Source organism: Lagopus muta, chromosome 3, assembly GCF_023343835.1.
Source record: "Lagopus muta isolate bLagMut1 chromosome 3, bLagMut1 primary, whole genome shotgun sequence".
Lineage (NCBI taxonomy): Eukaryota > Metazoa > Chordata > Aves > Galliformes > Phasianidae > Lagopus > Lagopus muta.
Window position 1 is genome coordinate 81,755,690 of NC_064435.1, and position 22,516 is coordinate 81,778,205.

Consider the following 22,516-nt stretch of genomic DNA (forward strand, 5'->3'; position numbering starts at 1 on the left):
TTTCAGCTTTACGACATGGCACTCAACACTTTAAGAGAACATGTGCTTTCCTGTTATGCTGCTGCTCGTGTTGATTATTTTCCTTTTGGGGTCAGAATGATAATTGATTGCTGCGATATTCTCATCTCTCAATTATTATTTTCCAGTTTGTGAAAACTTTCTCACTTTTCCCTGCTGCTGTGGCTCTCTTTCTATCTCTTCTTTCCAGCTGTTAGTTGTTGATGGACAGTGTCATGCGCAGCGAGATCCAATCTGGGTTATTTTAGATCCTTTACAATAAGGACTATAAGTCAAGGGAAATCTTTGTCAGAGTTGTAATGAATTATATGATTCAGCCATTCCCTGTTGTGAGCAAAGTTTAGACAGTATCTAAAGAAGGCACTGAATAACTCTGCTTCTTACAGTTCTTTTCTCTTTTTTTTTTATTTATTGCCTTTTTGGACAAGATATTAAAGGTAGCTTTTAATCAGAAGAAACTTTTGTGTTTCAAATTCATCTGTGCTCCTAAATTATTTGCACATCTTAGAAAATTTGAGATAAGCGTTCAGAAGGAAAAAGAAGCAGTAGAAAACTTTGTCCCTTTTTGTGCATTACCCCATTTCTTTCTGAATTGACATGCAAGATGTTTGAAGACTCTAGGAACAGTAATAATAATTAAAACAAAGAAACCAGAACTAGCTGCTGGTCTTCTGTTGTAATAGTTGGCCTTGTAAGGAATTCCTGTCTATCACTGCTCCTAAGACTTTGCTGGTTTGTGATCTCTAGTGTTGCAGGTAGGACTGGAAGAAATGCTGACTTTTTTCCTTTTCGGCCTCAATTTTAGGTTTTCAATTTCCTGTGGCCACGTGCAACTCCGGAGGATTTAATGGGCAATGCATTTGCTTATGAATTATACAGCATGTTAAGCAGCTAGGTAGTTCAGCAGCATGGGATAACATCTGGATCAGCGTTGTGCTATATTGATATATTTCATATTGATTGTAAAGGACGTTTGTAGTGGACGTACCTGTAAAGTACTTCGACATTCATGCATGAAAAATGTTTTAAGAATCTGGAATTATCATTTTCCAAATATCAGAAAGACTAGAAGTGTCTTCTTCCTATTGGTTAGAGTCGAGCTGATGTGGGAATATTTGCTGCCTGAGGTAAAATAATTGCTGGAGTTTAAGGTATATCTTACTTTTGCCTCATTGTGACATCTTTGGTCTTCTATCTTTTGTCAGTGTCAGTTTTTGTTCCTGGAGGTCTGACCATAATAATTAAGGACACGTTTATAAATATCTTATGCTTCTGATGTATTTATAGGATAATTGTCAGTATCTTCTATATGTCTTCATACTTTTTAATTCTGGTTTTCATATTTAGACTGACTGTGCCAAAATTTGCTTTCCAGCCTGTCCCCAGAGTGAAGGTAGAACACACCAAATCTAACAGGCAAATGAAGTGGGGCTGAGAAGATATCTCTACTTGCTTGTAAGTAGTTACAAATGCATTTAACATTCTGAATCTGTGCTTGATGCTCACATTGCCACAATTTTTAGGCAATAACAGGTTTTCAGTCCTTGCCCATTTTAAATAGTAACAAATATTTCTCATCTTTACAGTCAACAACTGTTTCTTTGAACATAGTTCCTTTGAAAGCTGTCCATGTAAGCAACAAGTTACTGTTTGGTGCAAGCACAGGCAGCAGAATCCTTATTTTGCAAGCCATTTATAGCTGATTCAAGTCAATCCAGTGCAGGATGCCCTGGTGAGTGTTAATAATTATGCACTTAGAAACCTCACCATTAACTTTCCAATGTTATGTTTCTGCTTCAGACACAGAGTAGGCTAAAGAGAATGTGTGTTTGTGTCCCTTCATAACTCTTTTGTTTTAGTTCAAATTGAGGTTGAGGATGCTTTTCAGCAGGGATGCTGACCAGTGAAATAGAGCTAGGGAACACTGTAAAATTCTGCAGAGGGGGAAGGAGAGTTGATGGGAAAATCAGTAGTTTGAAATATTGTTTTGGCAAGACTTGTGGAGAATTTATCTATGAATTTAAATGTCTGCTTGTTCTTGATGTTCTGTAATCAGCTTTTTTGAGTATGCTTCATGACCTGGGATCTGTTTGGCTCTTTTTTTTTTTTTTTTTTTTTTGCTTTGTTTTTCTTTCCTGGCACTACACATTCTTTGTTTCTTTATTTTTATGCAGGTTAATTGTGTATTTATTGAACTTTTGCCTTTTTTGAAAACACATTCTGATGAAATGTATATGTTCACTTTAGGGGGGGGGTGTGGAAGCAGAAGCAGAACAATTCATCAGAGTTCTTGCAGAATTTCAACTGTAATTTCTTTTAAAGTGTAGGATTTATAAATTGGTTTGACAATCATTGCTTTGTATTCTCAGTTATTTTTTGCTTTAAATGTACATTTTCTTGTTTGACATTGGTTTCAACTTTGATTTTATTATACTAATTGATTTCAAGGTGGACAAACTATATATTGCATTGCTCCATCCCTTATGTTCTAAAATGGACACGCACGTATATAAAATCATGAGATGTTCAGGAGGTAATTAAATACTGGCTCTCTACATAGTGTCCTTGAAATGTGAAAAGCCAGTTGTTTTTATGTTGGCATCCCAGCTTGATCGAGTTTGGTGGAAGAAAGTTCTGAACGGAGAGATGCTGAGTGATAAAATAAATGACTGAGTGGGAGTTTACGTAGATTACTGCAGCTTGTGTTTTATGTAGTATAATTGCTTGGCCTTTTATTGGGTAGCATTTTCTTGTCTCCCTCCCTGCACAGGTTGTTTTTTCTTCACTCACCCTGCAATGTTTCTTACTGTGGTACTGCTGTTTTTTTCCACTGTTTTCTTGTGGTAGTTTTTATTTAATGTTTGTTCTACAAACAGAAATTCTACTGGATGCATGAAGACTTGAACTGAGTACGTGAAAAAAATCTATTCTGTTTTTATGTGAGACTGTTATTTTAAAATAAAGTAATTTTTAAAAATAAACACTGGTTAAAAGACCTTGCATGTTTTAACAACTCCTGTATTGTCACCTGTTTTAAGAGTTCATTTGACTGCAGTGTCTACTGATTCTCCTTTCAGACCCTTGGTAGAGCTCACTAGGTTTGTGTGAAAATTGATCTTTTAGGACACTAATTGCAACTGGTTTTAAAGAAAACCTAAGACAATGACTATATTTTAATTTTAATTCTCTTAGTTAATGCCACATCCATTACGTACTTACGATTCTTTTGTTGTGTGTCCATGACCTAAAATTGCACCTTGTTCTTCATTACTAGTAAATATTTGACTCTTTCATGTTTTCTCTTTCTGCCCAACTTGTATAGCATTGTCCATCCATTCAGTGTGCGTACCTTGGGTCAGTAATGCAAGATGAGGGGTGTTATGTTACCTTTGTTTTCTGTAGAGTAGAATGGGGAATACTTCCATGTACCAGAGTTTGAGATATGTATACTGAGCTCTGTGTTTACTTTTCACTAAGACTTGCTTTACAGGCTATTATTTTCAAGTATCTGTGTGACAGAAGGGCTCTCTGGCACAATCAAAACATATGGCTTCCTTGAGGCAAAGGTTTTTTTTATTCTCTGTACTGTGCTTTATCTGGCTTAAGGCTTGCTAATGTTTATACACTTATAGCATTTGTTACCTGATAACATTAAAGATAAAAAAGCACAAAGCTGTTTGAGTGCCCGTCGTGCTAGAGTGGTGCATGCTATAGGCTCAATATATTCTCTTTTCTAGCTTAGTGACAAAGAAGTTAGTAATGCTAGTCATGTTCTTTCTACTGTAGAACTGTCACACTTTCTTCTATCCTCTGGTAGCAGGACTGGATAGAGATAGGAGCAAGTGTATAGTCTTGCACCTAGATAGGAATATCTATACGCATCAGTACACGTTAGGGGCTGACCTGCTGGAAGGGGGCCCTGCAGAGAAGGACCTGGGTGTCCTGGTGGATGACAACAAGGTTGACCACAAGCCAGCTGTGTGCCCTTGTGGCCAAGAAGGCCAATGATATCCTGGGTGCATTAAAAAGAGCGTGGTCAGTAGGTCAGGGGAGGTGATCCCCCTCATCTCTGCCCTGTTGACTCATCTGGAGTACTGTGCCTAGTTCTGGGCTTCTCAGTTTAAGAAAGCCAGGGATCTCCTAGAGGGAGTCCAGCTGGAGCACTGCAGGGATGGTGAGTGGCTGTGAGCATCTTCCTTATGAGGAAAGGCTGAGTGAGAGACCTGGAACTCTGGAGAAGAGAGGACTGAGAGGGGTTCTTGTAACTGTTTATAAGAATCTAAAGCACGGGAGTCGAGTCGATGGGGGTGGGCTCTTGTTAATGGCTAACAGCAGTAGAACAAGAGGCAACGAGTAGAAAACTAGAACGCAGGAAGTGCCATACTAACACAAGAAAGAGCTTTGGTCAGGGTGATGGAACACTGGAACAGGCTGCCCAGAGAGGTTGTGGAATCCCCTTCTCTGGAGTTATTCAAGATGCCTACCCGTGTGACCTACTGTAGGGATCCTGCTTTAGTGGGGAGATGGACTCAATGATCTCTATAGATTCCTTCCAACCTTTACAATTCTGTGATTCTTTAATTTAAACTAGTGTTTAAATTTACATTCTCCTTGCTTTGTTTGCTACAGAATACTTAGTTCTCCTTTAACAAGTTACAGGAGATAACACCTTTTTTGAGCACTGTAAAGTCCATAGTATTCTAACGTGGTCAGTTGTAGTGTTAGAAGGTAGGTATGCCTAAACAACTATGAAGTTGGCTAAATCAATCCTAGCTGTAAACTTCAACAGAACCAGAGCACAATTCTATCAGGAAATAAGAACGGGATTAAGCAAATCCATTTTAAAACTAGACTGATATTTATTTGAGTAGGCAGAATTTTAAATTGAAGAGGTTTTTTTTAAACTTTCTAATGAATATTTCTTAGCATCACTGCCTATAAGTCAGTATCACTTGTTGCAGTTAAAGTAATTTTAAGGAAAAAGACTACGCTTTTTACCCTAAGACTTTAAACATAGTTAATACGTTTCTTTAGCTGCAGATACAGAAAGTATTTCACAGTATAAGCACAGTATTTTCGAATTGTGTTTTCTGTCTTTTGGTAATGCTTGTGCATTCGTAATGTAGGATAAACAGAGTGAAATTTTAAAGCTTGTTAATGAAGGTTGGCTAGGCAGTTAATTCATGTGAGTCTTCTTGAATATGCTTGTTTTCTAAAAGAGCAAAGTCAGTCATATTGCAGGCCAGCAATGTGTTGGAAGACTGATGAGGCAGCACAGAGATGTGATAAATTCATGTGGGATTTTGAAGAGAATGTTGTCCAGTATTTTATTGCTGGGATCAAGGAAATAACAGCAGAGTAGTTAAAAATATAGAGAGAGTAAATACATTTGCTAGGAAGAACAGAGTAAAAGAATAAAACTGAGAATGCTCAGCGCTGCAGTCTGTTTTTTATTTTCCCCTCTGAAATTTGTATTTCTGTGAGGCCAGTTGTCCTGAGACAAATACTGTGGCTGCATGAGATTTGCTGACAGAGCCCTTTGTCTTGTTTGTGAATCCTGCTGTTCATGTTTGTCCAGCACTTTGTAGTGGTGCTGGTTTGGATTGAAATGGGTGACTAGTGTTTGGAAATCCACGTGGTAGGTTGCTTCCCCCGCTCCCTCCACCTTTCTGTATAGCACTCTATAGGCCAATTGCTTTTTTCATGTTTTTTTTTTTCCTGTCTTATTAATATCTACAGCCCATGTGACTTGAGATGGGATGTAAATTGTGGTACAGTGTTTCTGAACAGATTCTGTAGTGTAGTCTCTATCAGCAGTTCTAGCCTGAGACTTGGGGTTAAATTGTTCTTGTAAAATGAAGGGGTCTTCTGCAGGACCAGAACACAGCAGCCTAAATCACTTGCACTTAAATAGAGAAATAAACAAATCCCATCTTCATTTTCTGATTCACTCAGTCAACAGAAAAGAGCTTCAGAAATGGGGAATTATACCAAAACAGTAAAGGCTTTTGCATTATGTAAAGAAAAAGCATCAGAGTAAGTGCAATTTACTTCTCTCTACAAATCATGGGACCCCTTTACACGTTTCAGAGATAATGGGCCTTTGACAGTGAACCAACAGCAATGTTTTAGAGCAGAACAAAGGCTCTCAAGTGTTTTTCAAGAACAATATTAATGTCTGGGTGAACTTACAGGGAGAAATTTTTTACTTATATCTTAATCTATAATGGATTTCAGCTGAATTACTGCTGAGAGCACCCTGCTGTTTGGGTGCTGCTGAGTAATGGGTTTGGGGCAGGGGCAACCTGAAGGTGGGACAGGAGCCTCAATCAGGCCAAGAGATATTCTGGACCCCACACAGGAAGATTGTAAAGCTGGGGGCAGTTGACTGGTTGCTGCTCTGGGGTTGCTGAGCATTGGTCAGTGGGAGTGGGACCTCATGTTGCTGATGGACATCATGTTGGTGCTGTGTGGTGGCTGGTTGATGGCAATTAACTGCATTGCAGCTATGTGTGTCGTTACTGCATTTCTGCTTTTATTTTTCTGTTTTGGTGATCAGTTTTTATCATAACACAAATTCTATTTTGTTCTCAATTCTTTTCCCCGTAACATTTGCGGGGTATGAGTGAATGGCTGTGTGGTGCTGAGCTGCTGCTGGGTTATTCCACAGGAATGGAGTATGGCCATCTGGGACTACTGAGCAGCTGCAGCAAAGGAAATCTGAGGTCTGGTAATAAGGACTATACTTGCACCATCCTCTTCTTTTTTTTTCACGTTAGGTCTCTAACATGGAGCAGGAGGTGCAAAGAGCAGTGAATTTGATCACAGGCAATGGCTTGTCTGTTTGGAAACAGTTGATGTCTGTCTTAAGGCAGGAAAGATGTAAAGTGGACAACTAGTTGGCATTGCATATACAAATTTGATTGAAATTTTCTGAAAACGATTTTTCATTTAAGAATTGTTGTCCCCATGTTGAAGCAATATGAGATTTCAGTCATTGGCACTGGTCTTCTTGTCAGAAGCCAACTGCTTCAGTTTCTCACTTACCTGTTGATTCTTGAATAGAGACAAATATTTTTTATCTGATTTCCTATGTAGTGTTCAATTGGCTGAAGTTGTCTAGCAGTTGTGGCATTGCATCTGACATCCAATTAAAAATGGGCAATTATTTGATCTGAGTATTCATTCACTTGCTTTGACTTTGGATGTCTCAATTTTAGGAAGCCTTTTAAATTCAGTGCTATGTTTCAAGTACACTGGATTGACATTTCACATGTTCAGATTCTACAGTATTGCTGCAGCAATGAACAATGTGCTACATAAATGCCTTCATAATGAAGGTAAACCTGTCTGTGAAAGAAACACTTGAAATCATGAAGCAGTAGTAGCCAATTTGCCTTCAAAACTGGGAGTATCCTCTACAGCAGCTTTATGAAAAAAGATTCTTTAATTGTGTATCATGTAGTCAGCTGTCAAATAATTCACTTGGATTTCAGATCCAAGAGAAGATACAAAATCTGTAGACTCTTGGAGTCCTCTTCACTATCACACTGTTGGAGTCCTTTTGATAAAGAAGGAAGAGGATCAGCTAGCTGTCTGGAACTGATCCACAGAATGTTGAATTAAATGGGCATTTTTTTCATTGGCTTTGATCATCCTTGGATTGAACCTGTATGCATATGATCTAATTAGCAGCAAGCGTGGGAAATGCTGGTGTGTTGGCTTCTTAGTGCCTTACCAACTGCAATGGTAATTGTACAAACGAACACATTTGTGTATCTATGATAATAAAGATACCATAGATCTTGGTTTTCCTAATGGTGGCTGGACCTTCATTTAAAAGCAAGCTATTTTACTGCTGTAGATTGAATTTGCCAGAGAGTAAAGTGGATGCTGTTATGAGTCTGAATGAGTTACAGTTTAAGAATTTATGGAAGCTAGCAGGCTTCTGAAGTATTTGTTGAGTAAGTAGGAAAAGTAGGCATAAACATCAAGGATTTTTGATGACAAATGTTTATATAATGTTTATTATACAATAATTTATGTTTACATAATGGATCGTATTGAGAGTATCCCCAGTAATACTTTCTATTTGTTTAAATTACATAAAGTGGCATGGCTTAATCTTGGGAGGTACCTTTACATTCTATGTGAATTTCCAGGTCAGGCAGGTGGAAACTGCTTGTATTAAGCCAGGTTTGCATCAGATTTGTAGGCTAAAGCATTGCTCTGTCATAGTTCACAGTGGCCTAATGTCTCATCTAAGCATTTTAAACACTGTTTTCCTTCATCATCGACAAGATTTCTATCATAATTCTGTGTTACATCACACCTTACTACGTGAGCTGAGCTGTCCCTATGCTTTAAGTGCTGTGCAGCACTTTATGAAGTGAAGATACTGTGCAGTGCAAGAAAGGGACCAACTGTGTGTATTTGCACTGAACACAGAGGTTCCGTGTGGATCTGTTCTATGTTTGCTTTGCAAATATTGGCAGATGGTATTGTGAGGCTGAATGATTTACAGTCTAAGAGTTTATGAAAGCTCAGGCTTCTTAAGCATTAATAGGGTAAGTAGGAAGAGTAGGTATAAATAGCAAAGTATGGAGTGGAATGTTAGCTTGTATTCTTTCTCAGTTTAGCAGCTGTGTAACTGGCCTTGAGTCCATCGCTAGCATTTGGATATATTTCCTATAGTTTGCGCCCAGTTCTCAGCCCAAGAAATAGGGATTCTCACATGTTTCAGTTGCATACATGTCAGTAAAAAATACCCCAAAAATGAGGTCTGTGTCAGTCAGAAGATACTAAAAGGAGCCTAATTTTTTTTCATGGGAGCATTTAAGAACTACTGAAGCAACATTAAATAGTATACCAAGAAGCTGCTGAGATTTGATACAACACATATGTTTATATTGGTTTTATACTGCTTTACCAGAGAGAAGATTTTCCATACTGGTAGCAGCATAGCACAAAACATGCTATTTTTGAGGCAGATGTTACTCCTAAATAAGTACAACAAATGCTCAGGCCACTCTGAGTGTATGTACACAATCTCCAATGATTTTGGGCTGCATGTATTACAAAATGTCCGTGTATGTTTTAGAGTGATTCAGACCCGGCAGAAGGAATGGAGCAGGTGTTCTAAGAGGTCTTTTTTTCTCTCTAGCTGCTGATAGCTGAGCTTGCATTGCTAATTCTGCATTTCAGTTTTAGAAGGGACCCAGGAAAGCCTTTTTCTGTCGTATCTATCTAAAAAAGGTTTTTAATCTTGCGTGTTATATGTCTTGTAAGAGCACAGGTAAAAATCAGGTTATCATTGTATGCACACACCAAAGCAGACAAACAAACAAAAAAAAAACAAAGAAGAAAACAATCCCAAACCTGCTGTTTGGTAACAGCCATAAGATTTTTGAGAATGTAATTGGAGTATGGTTATCTGCTGAATAGAATTTAGGATTTGACTTCTTGTGTTTGAATATATTAGTTTTTTACTTATCCGGCTATGATGTAGTCTACTGTTTCCATACAGTCTAATGTAGTCTAATGTTTCAAACACTTCTCATCATTGCTCTTGGACCTCCCAGTCCTTTCAAAAGAGAGGAAATTCCCCATTTGGAAAATGGGGGCTGACATACCTCTCTGCCCAGGATCACCTACAGAAAAGCGTGCAGTCTGGGTGCAGCACAACTACTCTGCGTATGTCTGGATTGACTCTATAGAGTCTCTACTAGTTCTGTTAGTCTCAGCTGAAATGCTGTGGTAGTTTGTTTCAGATTTCTGGGTGTTAGTCTGCTCACACTTAAATGTGTTCCTGTGCAGTGGAAACAGTAGGTATACTTGATGAACTGTCTTTGAAGGAGTGAACAGATTATATATAAGCGTAATCTGCTCCCAGGGTAGCGGATTGTCTGTAAGTTATTTAGCGATGAACTTCATCGGAGAGGAGAATTTGTCACTTCTGAGAACCAGAATGGTACACTCACTTAAGCTGTTACTTTGTTTTGCAGTCACTTTTTGCAGACACAGTTGAGTTTAAAGTTATTCTTGCAAATTATAGTTCTTAAATGTTGATTTGGAAAGGAAGTGAGGTCTGCAAGATGGTATTTGAACATCCGCTGTTAGTCCTTCTTTTTCCACTTACATTGGTCTGATTTCTCAGGGGATGTCCAGATCCCAAAAAGACAGGAAGTTACATGGGCTAATTGAGAGAAAAAGGCTTAGTAGAGGAGAGAGTCCCTATTAACAGGCGTTAATAGCTGAAGCAGAGCTAATGGGGTGAATTTGTCCCTTATCAGTGAATCTGCAAGCGAGCTTTGCTTCCAGACACAAAGGAAATAGTTTTGTTGGTTTTGCTGTTTGCCTACGAAAAGCTTACTCTAAGGTACTGAGGATGAATTGTATTCCATTGGCTTCCACATCTTACATAAGTGAAAAAGAAAATAGCACTGTACTGAAGTGTTTTAAAAGAACAGAGAATAGGCACTTTATGCAAAAGTCTGGAAGACAACACATGGATTTCTATTTCTGAAGAACAATATATGTCTGCAGGGGAGGACTTGAAGCAGAAGGCTTTTTTCTCTGGTATAGAAGACCATTAGAACATGTTGAGATTTCAAAGAAACTACATATGTAAGCTGTTAGATTGTTGCAGAGGGAAGGCTGCTTAAACAATCAACTTCACAGTGATGTGTCCACTTCTTCAGAACCTGATAGCATGTTGCCATAATATAGAGAAGCATGCAGTAGATTGTCATAAATGTATCAAACTTCTTCCTCAAATGAACATCTCCATTAGTGATGTAGAATCTTAAATGAATTGTTTTTCTAATGGAAGCTATTCTTGCTTTGTGGTGTGATGTTCGGAAGTAGAAAACCCGAAATGAAGAACCTATTTTGCAAGTTGAAGACCAAGAAATGAATTAGTCTTATTTATTCACTTACATATTTACTTTAAAATTCTGGCTATTTGGTTCACTATAGAAATCAGTGTATTCTTCCAGCATAAACATACATGTTCTTTCTCAGTGCTGTGGATAAGCAGCTCTTGGAGGAGTGGGGGGAATTCTGACATCTTCACTGTACAGAGTTGCAAAGTCCATCAGTATCTTATGTTAGTAACTAGACAGAAACAAAAGACATTTGGGCATTTGTTTATCACACGCTTCAAATCAGGCATAGACAATGAAGATGGTAAAACCTGCTTTCTAAGGCCTGAGAAATAAATGTGTAAATTTGATATTTTTTTTGTGTTACTTAAGATATTTGTGTAGCTTTGATTATTTCCCAAGTTATGCAATTGAAACCAGACTTCTCTGCCTATTCACCCATTTGGAAAATGTTAACTATAAGGCTTTTTTATGTTATCAAGCAAACTTATCATAGAATCACAAGGTTGGAAAGGACCTACAAGATCATCTAGTCTGACTGTCCTCCCATTACCACAGCTACCTCAAGCACTAACCCGTATCTTGCAGCTCCTCATCCAGACACCTCTTGAACATTGCCAGGGACGGCAACTCCACCACCTCCCTGGGCAGCCATTCCAGTGCCTGACCACTCACTGAGAGAAAAAGTTCTTCCTTATCTCCAACCTAAACCTCCTCTGTCACAACTTGCAGCCATTTCCCCTGGTTCTGTTTGTTGCCTGGGAGAAGAGGCCAAACCCCTCCTCATCACAACCTCCCTTCAGAAGTTGTACAGTGCAGCGATGTCTCCCCTGAGCCTCCTCTTCTCCAGACTGAACAATCCCAGCTCCCTCAGCCCCTCCTCATAAGACTTGTGCTCCAGACCCCTCACCAGTTTCGTTGCCCTTCTCTGGACATCCAGGTCCTCAATGTCTTTCTTGTAGTGAGGGGCCCAAAACTGAATGCTGTACTTGAGGTGTGGTCTCACCAGTGCTGAGTACAGGGGGATGATCACCTCCCTGCGCCTGCTGGCATCACTGTTTCTTATGCAGGCCAGGATGTCCTTGGCCCTCTTGGACACCAATGGGGCAGAACATCAAATTCTAAATAGATAAAATTATGTTGCCCAGAGAAATTGTGAAAACACCATCACTTCTAACCTAACTGTATGAGTCCCTGAGCAACCTCCACTAACTGGACCTGTTTTGGATGGGGTGTTGGACTAGACTGCTTCTGATTTTCCCTTGTTACATCACCCTAACCCAAGCTCTGACTGTCCATATCTTGCTGTCATTAGGCTTTCATGGTGGACAGCTTTGCTTTGCAGAAGACTATAACCATTGAGAGAAGTTAGGATGTGGGAGGTAGACCCTCATCATAACTGATGCAGTAATTCCATAGGGGACTTGAACCTGATATTTCAAACAAGGATTAGCATGCTGAGAGCTGGGACATGGAGAGTTCCAGCTCTAAACCATTGGACTTTGTATTTCGATCATGCATTGGAGCTCAGACTTGTTTCTGAAATGGACTAAGTTGAAGTGGCTGAACTTAAACTCATGTATCTGGAGTGGCTCATGTATCTTGAAAGTATGCTTAACAAATCATCCTTTCCTTACATTACTTACTCATTTAGCCCTGCAGATCTGGAAAGGATCCATTTAAAGCTCCGTTTTTCTGATCATCTACTTGTTTTGAGAAAGCTGTTCCTTTGTGGTACCCATCACCAGTGGGAGGAAGCCACAGTAATTAATAAATAATTAGCAGCAGTAGCTGATTATCCATTTTGAGAACCATATGCATTAATTTTTTTTCCACTTCAGAGGAAGTTGCTGTGATTCCAAAAAGCAGGAGAAATGTAGCTCTCAGTGTTTTCAATGTTCTTTTCCTGTTGCTTTGTTTAAAGTGGCAGCAATATCCCAATGTTTGCTTGGACAGTTTATATGCTGTGGACTTGCTGATGCCAAATTGACTGTGTGAACAATCAAGGAAAAATCCCCCATGTAATTTGAAGTGATTTGACAAAGAATAATGTATTTTCCAGTCATTGTTCCCCGCGTGGATGTGTACGGAAATGCACACATAGACACGAACATACGCTCTTGCAACTGAATAGGCTGCCTTTTGGAGACATGCTTTCAGTATGAATGATCAAGCCAAAATTTGGACTTAAGTGACTTTGTTCTGTTACTGGATATATTCAAAATTTGATTAAAAAAATAAAGTAAGCTAGTAACTTAAAACTGAATTACTTTCTGTTGCTTGAAGTATGAGGTTTTGTATTAAAATAAAAAAATAATAATAAAGAAACTAGGAGGTAATATTACTACTGTCTCTCCTTAAGATGGTGATCTGCCAAACATGTATTAGGTAATATATTTACCTTATGGAATGGTGTCTTATTTTTATTTCACTCTTAAAATGCACTACCGTGTACTGTGCATGATTTGCAGCTTACAAACCATACCTGTTTAGAGCATGACTGATATTTAATAATGATCTTATCAATCACTGGCTGCGAATACAAAATTTGCAGAAAACCATGCTGGTATTTCCTACTAATGGTTGCTAATAGGCTTTTCTTCTGATGGAGTGACCAGCATGTTTTGATGTTTATAAACTCTGATTTGCATTTGGAACTGAGCTCTCTAGCTTATATACTCATAGGGAACCACAGCATTAACATGAGATGTATTCTTTCTGTAGAATGCTGTTCACAATAATTATTGAGGGAAGAGTGTAATGTTCTGTGATCCTAGACTACGTAGAATCCTGGATATGAATAAACTTTGTCCTGGAGGATTTGCACCAGCACTGATGACTGCTATGTGGTGCAATTGGTCTTCTGGTTTTCTATTCATTATCATCATTTATACTTATGTGAAGTAGTAAATAATTATAATTTTTAAAGGGTGATTCTAAATACTCAGGAATAAAGACTGAGCTGACCATTGCATTTGTGCAGTTCTCTGTCATTCCTTGGTAGCAACAGGGTGTCTTGCAAGTGACATAAAAACCTGAAAACCTCCTGTTCTCAGTTTCTCTAGATGTTGTGGAAACAGATATTCTTAGGTTGGGAACTGAATATTTCTTGTTCCATTGCTCTCTTTTTGATTATTTTTTTTTTTGCAAGAAAAAGAATATTTTCTCAACGAAAAACTGGGTGCTTCAAGATAGGATTGGGTCAACAGAGGAATGAAGAACCATTACTACATAAGGAGCATCTGGTTTGTTCATTTATTTGCTTTGCTTGTGGAGGCTTCCTCGTTTTCCAAGCTGGCCAGAACGTCTAGCAGAAATACTTAAATGTAGAAAAAAAATAATAATAATAAAAAGAAATCACTCTAGTACACTGTGATATGGCTAAGTAATTAAAATAGATTCAAATGCTTAGAGTGGATGCACAAAACAGTGTAAAATGATGATTCAGCTGACAAAGCTCTTTACTGCTATAGGAGAATGTTAGAATGGGAATATAACCAGTGCCAACATCAGGAATGAATTAATGCATTTAATTTGTTCTTCTGGGGTGGCTAAAATCATCCCATTTCAGATGTCTGCTCTCTTAGGAGGAAGACTTTTAAATCAGTTGAATACTGTACTCTTAAAGCCATTTTTCACACAGCGCCTATGATTGAGAGAAGAATTGAACCAAAATCAGCTTATTGAAAGAATTCATATAAAACTGGGTTTCTGTGCTTTCCGTGCCATTCTCCAACCTATAAGTTGCCTAATTCTAGAATGCCTATTTCAAATTACTGGCCCTCAGGGCTATGTTTCAGCTATGCTTCTAAGTTGGAATGGATTGTTTTGCTGTTTATGCTTCTGTAAATGATGGTTTCCAGAAGTATTAATGTTATGGTTGGGCTAGTTACTAAGTTCTTTATTTTCAGGGAGGCTGGTGCCAAGTGTTATTGAATCTGGTAGCCTGGACGGAAAGGAAAAACTCAGTTTTTTGCATTGTAATAAACAGCTATTGAATAATTCTGTGTGCAGTGAGGAAAAACAGTGAAATCTTTTTGAAAGCGAAAGTTTAGGGATATTTCTACTTGGAAAATTACAGTGCATTCTTAAAAAAATAGCGTTATGCACACTAGAGGCAAGATGCTCTGCTCTAAGATAAACCCTGTCCCAACAAGCTCACTGTATGCAATATTAAATGGTCTCAGTGAGCTGTAAGCACAGATCAGTGATACCATTTATAAATGTAATCTTTTCCTTTTCACAATGTGAAACTGTTAAATGCTTCGTAAAATGAAAATGTGTTGCATCTTTGATTTTTGGTTAGGATTCATACTCAAAGATATGGGTGGAAGCCTTCAGCAGCAGAGCCCTGTCCAAAGCCATTTAGAAATAAATGGATTGGATCCGGATACTGCCTACTTCTGTCTGGTCTTTCTTGTTTCTAGTGTGGTCAAGATCTGCCTCCCACAGCATACTCATATGCTATACTGAAACACAAATGACTAGAAGATACAGGCAACTAAAGAAGTGAAGGGGTGTTTTGCTATGAATGTATTGGGTGATGAACGTTATAATAACTTTAACTTTCCTCCTGATGCGTTTTTATAGTAGGCATTAAGAATTTAGGATGCCTGTTTGGCATACAAATTTTTAGTGGTGCAGGCTTTGTTCCATATGTTTCGAAAAAATATTTAACAAAGAAAAGCACAAACTTCTGTTTCCATGGGACTAGAAAGGGGATGCCTTGAGAATAATGCTATGGTTAAAAATCTGTGACGTGATCTCAGGAGTGCATTGGCTTTGGTGGAAGTCTTTCTCACTTGGATTCGAGGTTTAAGAAGAATTCTGGATTTAAAGGGAATTCTGTGGTTGGCATTGAACCTGGCAATTCTCTCTCTTAACCCACAATGGTTCAAAAATTATTTCTGTTAAATCCTTTCTCTTCATACATGCAGTGTATGAGATGTATTTCAAGTTTAATTCGGTCACGTTTTTCATAGAATCACAGAACGAGTTGGGTTGGAAGGGACCTTAAAGCCCACCCAGCTGCAACTCTGTGCCATGGGCAGGGCTGCCCCCCACCTGCTCAGGCTGCTCTGGGCTCCATCTGAAATGGCCTTGAGTCTCCAGGGATGGGGCACCACAGCTTCTCTGGGCAGCTGTGCCACTGCCTCACTGCATAAAGAATTTCTCCTAGAAGGTAATGAACATCTCTCCTCTCTTAGCTTAAAACCATTACCCCTTATCATACACTGCTCATATAAAAAGTAGGTCTCACTCCTGTTCATAAGCTTCCATCTTATTTCTTTTGTTATATGAAATGCTGAAGTTATCACCAAATATTTGTGTACAAGTCTTAGTGTAAAGGAAACTATACTGATATGATAACCTTATACATTCACAACCACCTTTGAAACAAACCTGGACAATTTGGTGATAGAGTTGCTTTTATTGATGTCATAGAATTGATGGTGTCAAAACAAAGGTGGTAGATTTTTTTTAGCTGCATTTGTCATATGCAAAAAAGTACATAGTTCTGAAACAGAAAATCAATCCTGGAGCATTTGAATTTCTGTTAGAAGCTCTTACACAATTCTTCGAATAAAAAGCAAAATCTGACAGCTGGTACAAGGTAGTGCTAATAAAGTCATTTTACTTTCAAACACATGAACCAAACAGCTATGCTTTAGTTTTCATCTTCTTTTTCTTTTTGCAGTGATACTTTGGGAGACCCAAGTAGTGCCCGTATCATTTTCTGTTGGCTCTGATGTTCTTTCTCAATTCACATTTAGTATCAGCTGAAGGATTTTACCCGTAACTGTTCAGTGTGGCCAGCAGAGGAGATAAACTGAGCTTATAACATTGCTCTTGGGCTTCTCTGTGAACGGAGGTACTTTCAACTTCTCTTATCTGAAGAGGAATACAAACTTTTTGAACTTTCAACTGCCTCTCCTGTTTGGAGCTATTGTTATCAGTTCATTTAGTTGGCCAGCAACATCTTTTCACAGGCAATTTGAAGGCAGCAATAATTATAGAGCTTTTGTTTATTTAGAAGGAAGTTGTTGGAGCTGTCTGTCATCATGAATTCTTAAAGCTACTGACTTGCCATGTGCTTCCAAGGGTTATCTTAAAGAATTACTATGTTCAGGGCAAGCAGGTGTAAATCTCTAATACAAAAATAAATATTTTAAACAAACAGGTCTGCTGAAAGCATGTGAGTAGTGCTGAGGGAATTGTATTCTTTTATATTTTTTTCTAGTGAGGGTTATTTATCAGGGTGAGCAGATGGGCACTACTCATTTTTGGCATTCATTGATAAGTCTGCTACCTCTCCAGGTGGCTCAACAAAAAAATAAGACTGTGGCACTGTTCCCATTTTATTTTTATTCCTCTCAGACTAGTTAGTCACCTATCTCTGCTCTCCTCATTTAGAGCCATCTGCTGGAGTTTTTTTGCTTGTTTTTTTTCCCTGCATTCTAAAATCACCAAGGAATCTCGCATTAAGAGCTGATAGGAAGTCTTTGCATGTTTTGAATTGGAATCAATTATATCTTTCAGTTTCTTCTCTTTAGTCAGCTTGTGACTTGAATTTTCACCAGCCAATCATAGAATGGTTGGAAAGGACTTTATAAACCACGCAGTTCCAACCCCCTGCTGTGGGCAGGGCTGCCACCCGCTAGATCAGGCTCCCCAGGGCTCCAACCAACCTGGTCTAGAAGATCTGCTGAAGTGATCTTCACCCACAGCTTCTTTCAGCAGCCCGTTCCTTTACCATCCTCTGAGGAAAGAATTTCTTCTTAGCATCTAACCTAAATGTCTCCTCTTTTAATTTAATCCTTTTTTTTGGCTCGTGTGCGGGTTTTCAACCACCATAACACCCAAGTCCTTCTTGGCAGAGCTTCTGTCAAGGAGTTCTCCCAGTCTCTATGTGTGTCAGGGAATACCAACGCTCTGCACTTCACCTTTTCTGAGCCCACTTCCAGTTGTGTTATTCATCCCATGCTTCCTATGATAGCAATCAGATCATAGTTTTATAGTTGCACCACAGTCTCCATCTCTTCCTGCTTATTTCTCATGTTGTATGCATTGGTGTAGAATCACTTCAGCGAGGCTATCAGCCTCGTTGCCTTCCTAAATTCCTCTGGACAAATACGCGGTTTCCCCTTGCTGTTTCCCAAAGTGAGAGCGTTTGTTGGCCCTTCTCTGTCACTTAGAAGTACATCCCCAGTCCTTATGGGTATAATGCATGGAACATCAAATTATTCTTCTCTTTGTGGTCTTTCCCACTTTTTTTCATAATGTTGTAGTTTTCTCTGTAATACTAAAAGAATAAGGAATGAGTGAGAAACCACTCTCAGGCGTGTTTGTTCTCATGGTCATCTGTGTTGAAGATGACCTTGAAAATCACCAACTCCAGCCAACCTTACCTACCAACTTCCAAAAATAAGCCTTGTGCCACATCCACACATTTTTAATTTCTCCGTGGATGGGGACTTCACCATTTTGCTGGACAGCCTATTCTAATGTTTGATCACCTTCTCTGTGAAGAAATTCTTAATCTTCATCTAAAGCTCTCCTGTTGAGGCCATTTGCTCATGTCCTATCACATGTCACCCAAGAAAAGAGTCTGAAACTCTCATCACTGCAACCTCCTTTCTGGAAGTTGTAAGAGCTGTAAGGTCTCCCTCTGTCCTCCTTCTCTCCAAACCAAACCCCACTTCTTTCAGCTGTGCCTTGTAAGTCTTGTTTTCTTGTTTGTTCACCAGCTTTATTGCACTTCTCTGTGCACTCTGTAACTTCCTTGCAGTGCGAGGCCCTAAACTGAGTGCAGTATTCAAGTTGTAGTCCCTGTGGTGCAATGTATACCACCTCTCTGCTCAAGGAAACATGTGAAGACCTCATTGTTCTCACTATGTTTACTGGATTATTTTATTATCCACCCGTAGACCTATTTTTGCCTTGCTGTTTTAATAAATAGCCACTGTCAGTCATACAGAAAGAATCAAGATAAATGATAGACTTTAGGAGGCCATGAATGAAGTGTTGCAGATTTTCTTTTTGTTTGTTTAGTCGGTGTGAGGTTTTATATTTTATTTTTCCAAATGGTAGTGTGGTATCCTAGGATAACTGTTACAGATTGTTGTGATCAATTCAGTCAGCAATGGCTTGAGATCACAGAGATCTGATTTAAACCATGGTATTTCAGCTATTGGGTAATCAAGAGTGAAATGTATAATTATTTACATATGTTTATATTTTTTTATAGAGTCCTTATGTGTTCTTGCAACTTTCTCGCAGATGAGTTTGCCTCCAGTGAATGATGTGTTTTATCCATGGCTTTGGACTGATTTTTCACTCTTTCTGAGTTTGCATTTTGGCAAGTTTTAAACTTCATCATTCATGATGGAGAACCACTTTGACACATTTGAATTTAGTTTGACCTCAATTATTTGTGTCCCCTCCAAATATAAGTACAAAAATAGATCTTGATGTTTTCAGGAGAGATTTCCATACAAAAAGGAGTCAGCTCAAGTACCTCAACCTTAACGCTGATGATCTGGATGAGTGAATGATACACCTGTGTCAGGCAGAACTGATTGAGTGAAAACCTATGCATTTTTTTCATCAATGGAGTCCAATTTTTTTTATTTTTTAAATTTTTACTAATTTAAGACACTCATCTCAAGTCTAGTGTATGATACTGAAGGTAGCTTTCCGCTGACCTCAGAAATGAGGGAGCAGTCTGGTCACAGTATGAATAAGTAACGCTTAGATTTTTATGCAGTTTTTTTTTCATATGAAAACTCTAGATGAGTTTTACAGTTGAGGACCATGCGTGTTCCTCATCCTACTGCATTTTTCTCAGCTCATTTGCTATTCTAACTTGAACCCGTGGAGAAACCTGCCTGGCAGATTTAGATAGGCCATTTTTTGAAAGAAGGACCTTGCAGACCCCAAAGCAGTGATCAAGAACAGGTACATCCTTTCCATTTTAACTGACAGCATAAGTGGTCCATTATCGAAGGTAAGGCCTATCTAATAAATTATTTCTTTGAATCAAGGCTGATGTGTAACCAATGATACTGAAGTGTTCCTACAGTCATTTATTGAATAACATAGAAATAACAGAGTTTTAAGAGAGTAATAAAACAATATGGTCAAAGAGGAGGTATTTACCAAAGTGCTTTGAGTCAGCATTTTAAACAATTGTTTTTGATTTGGTGAAAGTTGCTCCTTTGCCTCAATTGAGGCAAATTTGAAAGAGAATATCTGTCAGTTTTAAATTTCCCTTGCTGCTGTTACACATCTTTATTTATGTTTAAAGTGTACCTCTTTACTGCCAGTCTTCCACTTAGTGCCTTTATAAGCAGTTGGGCTCAGTCCTTCTGTCAGTTGAACAAGTGCTGCTACATGGAGCATCTGACCCATAGGTCAGTGTTCTGTCTTTCACTCATAAAGGACTGAGATACTGAAATTATGATCTACAGAAGAGATGCTGCATGGTAGAGAGGGAATGGCATGCTAATGTTGGAGGTCTTTGAATTAAATTTATGGGTTTTTTTTCAGAAGGAAAGATGAAAATAATAATTTTAAAAGTCCTGAGTGACTGTGTAAGAAAGGCTGTCTAGAGAGTTGGTAAATAGAAGACAATGTGCATTAATCAATAGTTCTTTGCTCCTCAAAATGTGTTTTTCTCCTTGTTTTTGTTTTTAATGCCACATAGCAACCAACCATTACAGATGTGAAAGTAAGGTGGAACATTATATTGTCTAGATTGACAGTATGAGTAGGACAGTCAGAGGAATTTTGTCTGTTCTGTCTAGTAACTTACAGCCAGGACAGGGAACATCTTTCAGAGAGACACTCAGACTTAGGTTAATGGCAATTATATCACGTTCTCCCAGATAATTTCAGAGAAAAAAATTGGATAGGGGAGTTAATCCATTAGAGAAGAGTGTAAATAAGTAATGCTTCTTAATCAAATATACAGAATAGAGTTTGAAGGGACCATTTAGATCATCTAGTCCAACTGCCTGACCATTTCAGGGCTAGCCAAATGTTAAACAATGGTAATAGAGACATTATTGAAATGCCTCTGGTATATAATTTGTGTGTATATGTATGTATTTACATGAATATATGTACACATGTGTGCAAATAGTATTGACAAGATTGTACTCTGCAGCAAAATAAGTTATCTCCTAAGTGGTATCTATCTCAGACCAATGTGTGTTGATAAATTACGGGATTATTCTTGACCTTGCTCCCTACCCCAGCTTTGCCTCTTTGCCTACTATTTTTTCTCCCCAGGTATGTCAATTTGCACAGTTTGTGTGTTGAACTTTTCACATATTTTATCCTTTCCTCACGGATATTGAAAATGATCAGTGTACTCCCAATATCCAAACCAAGATCACAAACTGTGATCTTGCAAGAAATGTAAACAGTTTAGTTATGCTTCCTATTGTCAGAGCTTGGTCTTCAGTTCATGTGTGGTAATACTAATTAAATTACACACGGGTAGTTTCAAACCATGGTTTATTTTCCATGTATCTGAAGGGAAGTCTTAATGTTGGTGGTTGCATTTCCCAGCACCTTTGTTGTTAATGTTTGTTCAACATTCAAGGCTCTGTTTGAAGAAAGTGTTGCAGTCTTACAAACCTACAAATGTTAGGAAATGATAAAATGTCTCCAAGTGAATTATTTTGAACATTGTGTTTGTTTTTCGGTGCTTGAAAAATAAGTAATCCATGTTTCTAAGTTTCTTTCATAAGGAATGTATGCTTACAGAATGAAAATAAAATTAAAGCTCAGTCTCCGCTTTCATCCTCACATTCCAAAAGCTGGAGACTTTAAGCAGAATGCCATGGGTTATGAGATGCTTGATAAAAATTTGATGATGAAAGGACAGGAATGCATGGAGACCTCTGCTTTACTTTTTGTTTGTTTGTTTTTCAAACTCGGAGGAGAGTGAATTTTGCTGTTTCTGTCTCAAAATCAGAGGACGAGCTTACTTTAAGATGCCTGACTTATAACTTTATTTTAAGAGAAGAGAAAATACTTCCAGTGGAAAAAAAGTGTTTTTCTTCCTTTTTTCCCTTCAGATAAAAAACCGAGCACTAAGTCAGTACCCCTCCCTAAGTAGAAACAAATCAACAACTAAAATGTATCTGACTTTCTCTTTTTAATCTCTGCAGCTATTCAGTCTTCTTCCAGTGTTTTAGTGGTTGTTGTCTCCGAAAACTCTACAAACTTTTTGAAGTAGTTAGCACAAGTTACACATGTGCACAGCTCCATCAACCTGTGAATTGTGATGGAAGACACTCCTATTGAAGTTTGTGATGTGTAGGTAGAGGCTTCTGAGATTTTCAATTAACTTGAATGATGAAAGCATTGCAGCTATTGTTCCTACCTTGTGTGAGGTGAAGAAATGGTGGCTTGCTCATTAGATAGGGGTAGTATTTAAACTGGAAAAGTCATTCTGTTTCCTTAATACTTCTGCAGTGAAGTTGCTGGTTGCTTGTGGATTCTTAATAGGCTCCTAAATAAAGAGGGGAATAATTATTAAACAGGAGCTGCATGTAGAGAAAAATATAATGGCACTGGAAGATAGATGTACCAAAATAATACGT

The 22,516-nt window shown here is 38.4% G+C and overlaps 1 protein-coding gene across 2 annotated transcripts in view; it reads left to right on the plus strand.

Annotated features, from left to right (window-relative positions):
• The window catches only part of FARS2 (phenylalanyl-tRNA synthetase 2, mitochondrial), a 230,918-nt gene that overhangs the window by 3,664 nt on the left and 204,738 nt on the right, over positions 1 to 22,516 (plus strand). For both annotated transcript variants that reach the window (XM_048938478.1, XM_048938477.1), the window contains exon 2: positions 1,394 to 1,473. The gene's annotated coding sequence lies outside the window, so the exon portion shown is untranslated. The remainder of the gene's footprint in view (positions 1 to 1,393; positions 1,474 to 22,516) is intronic.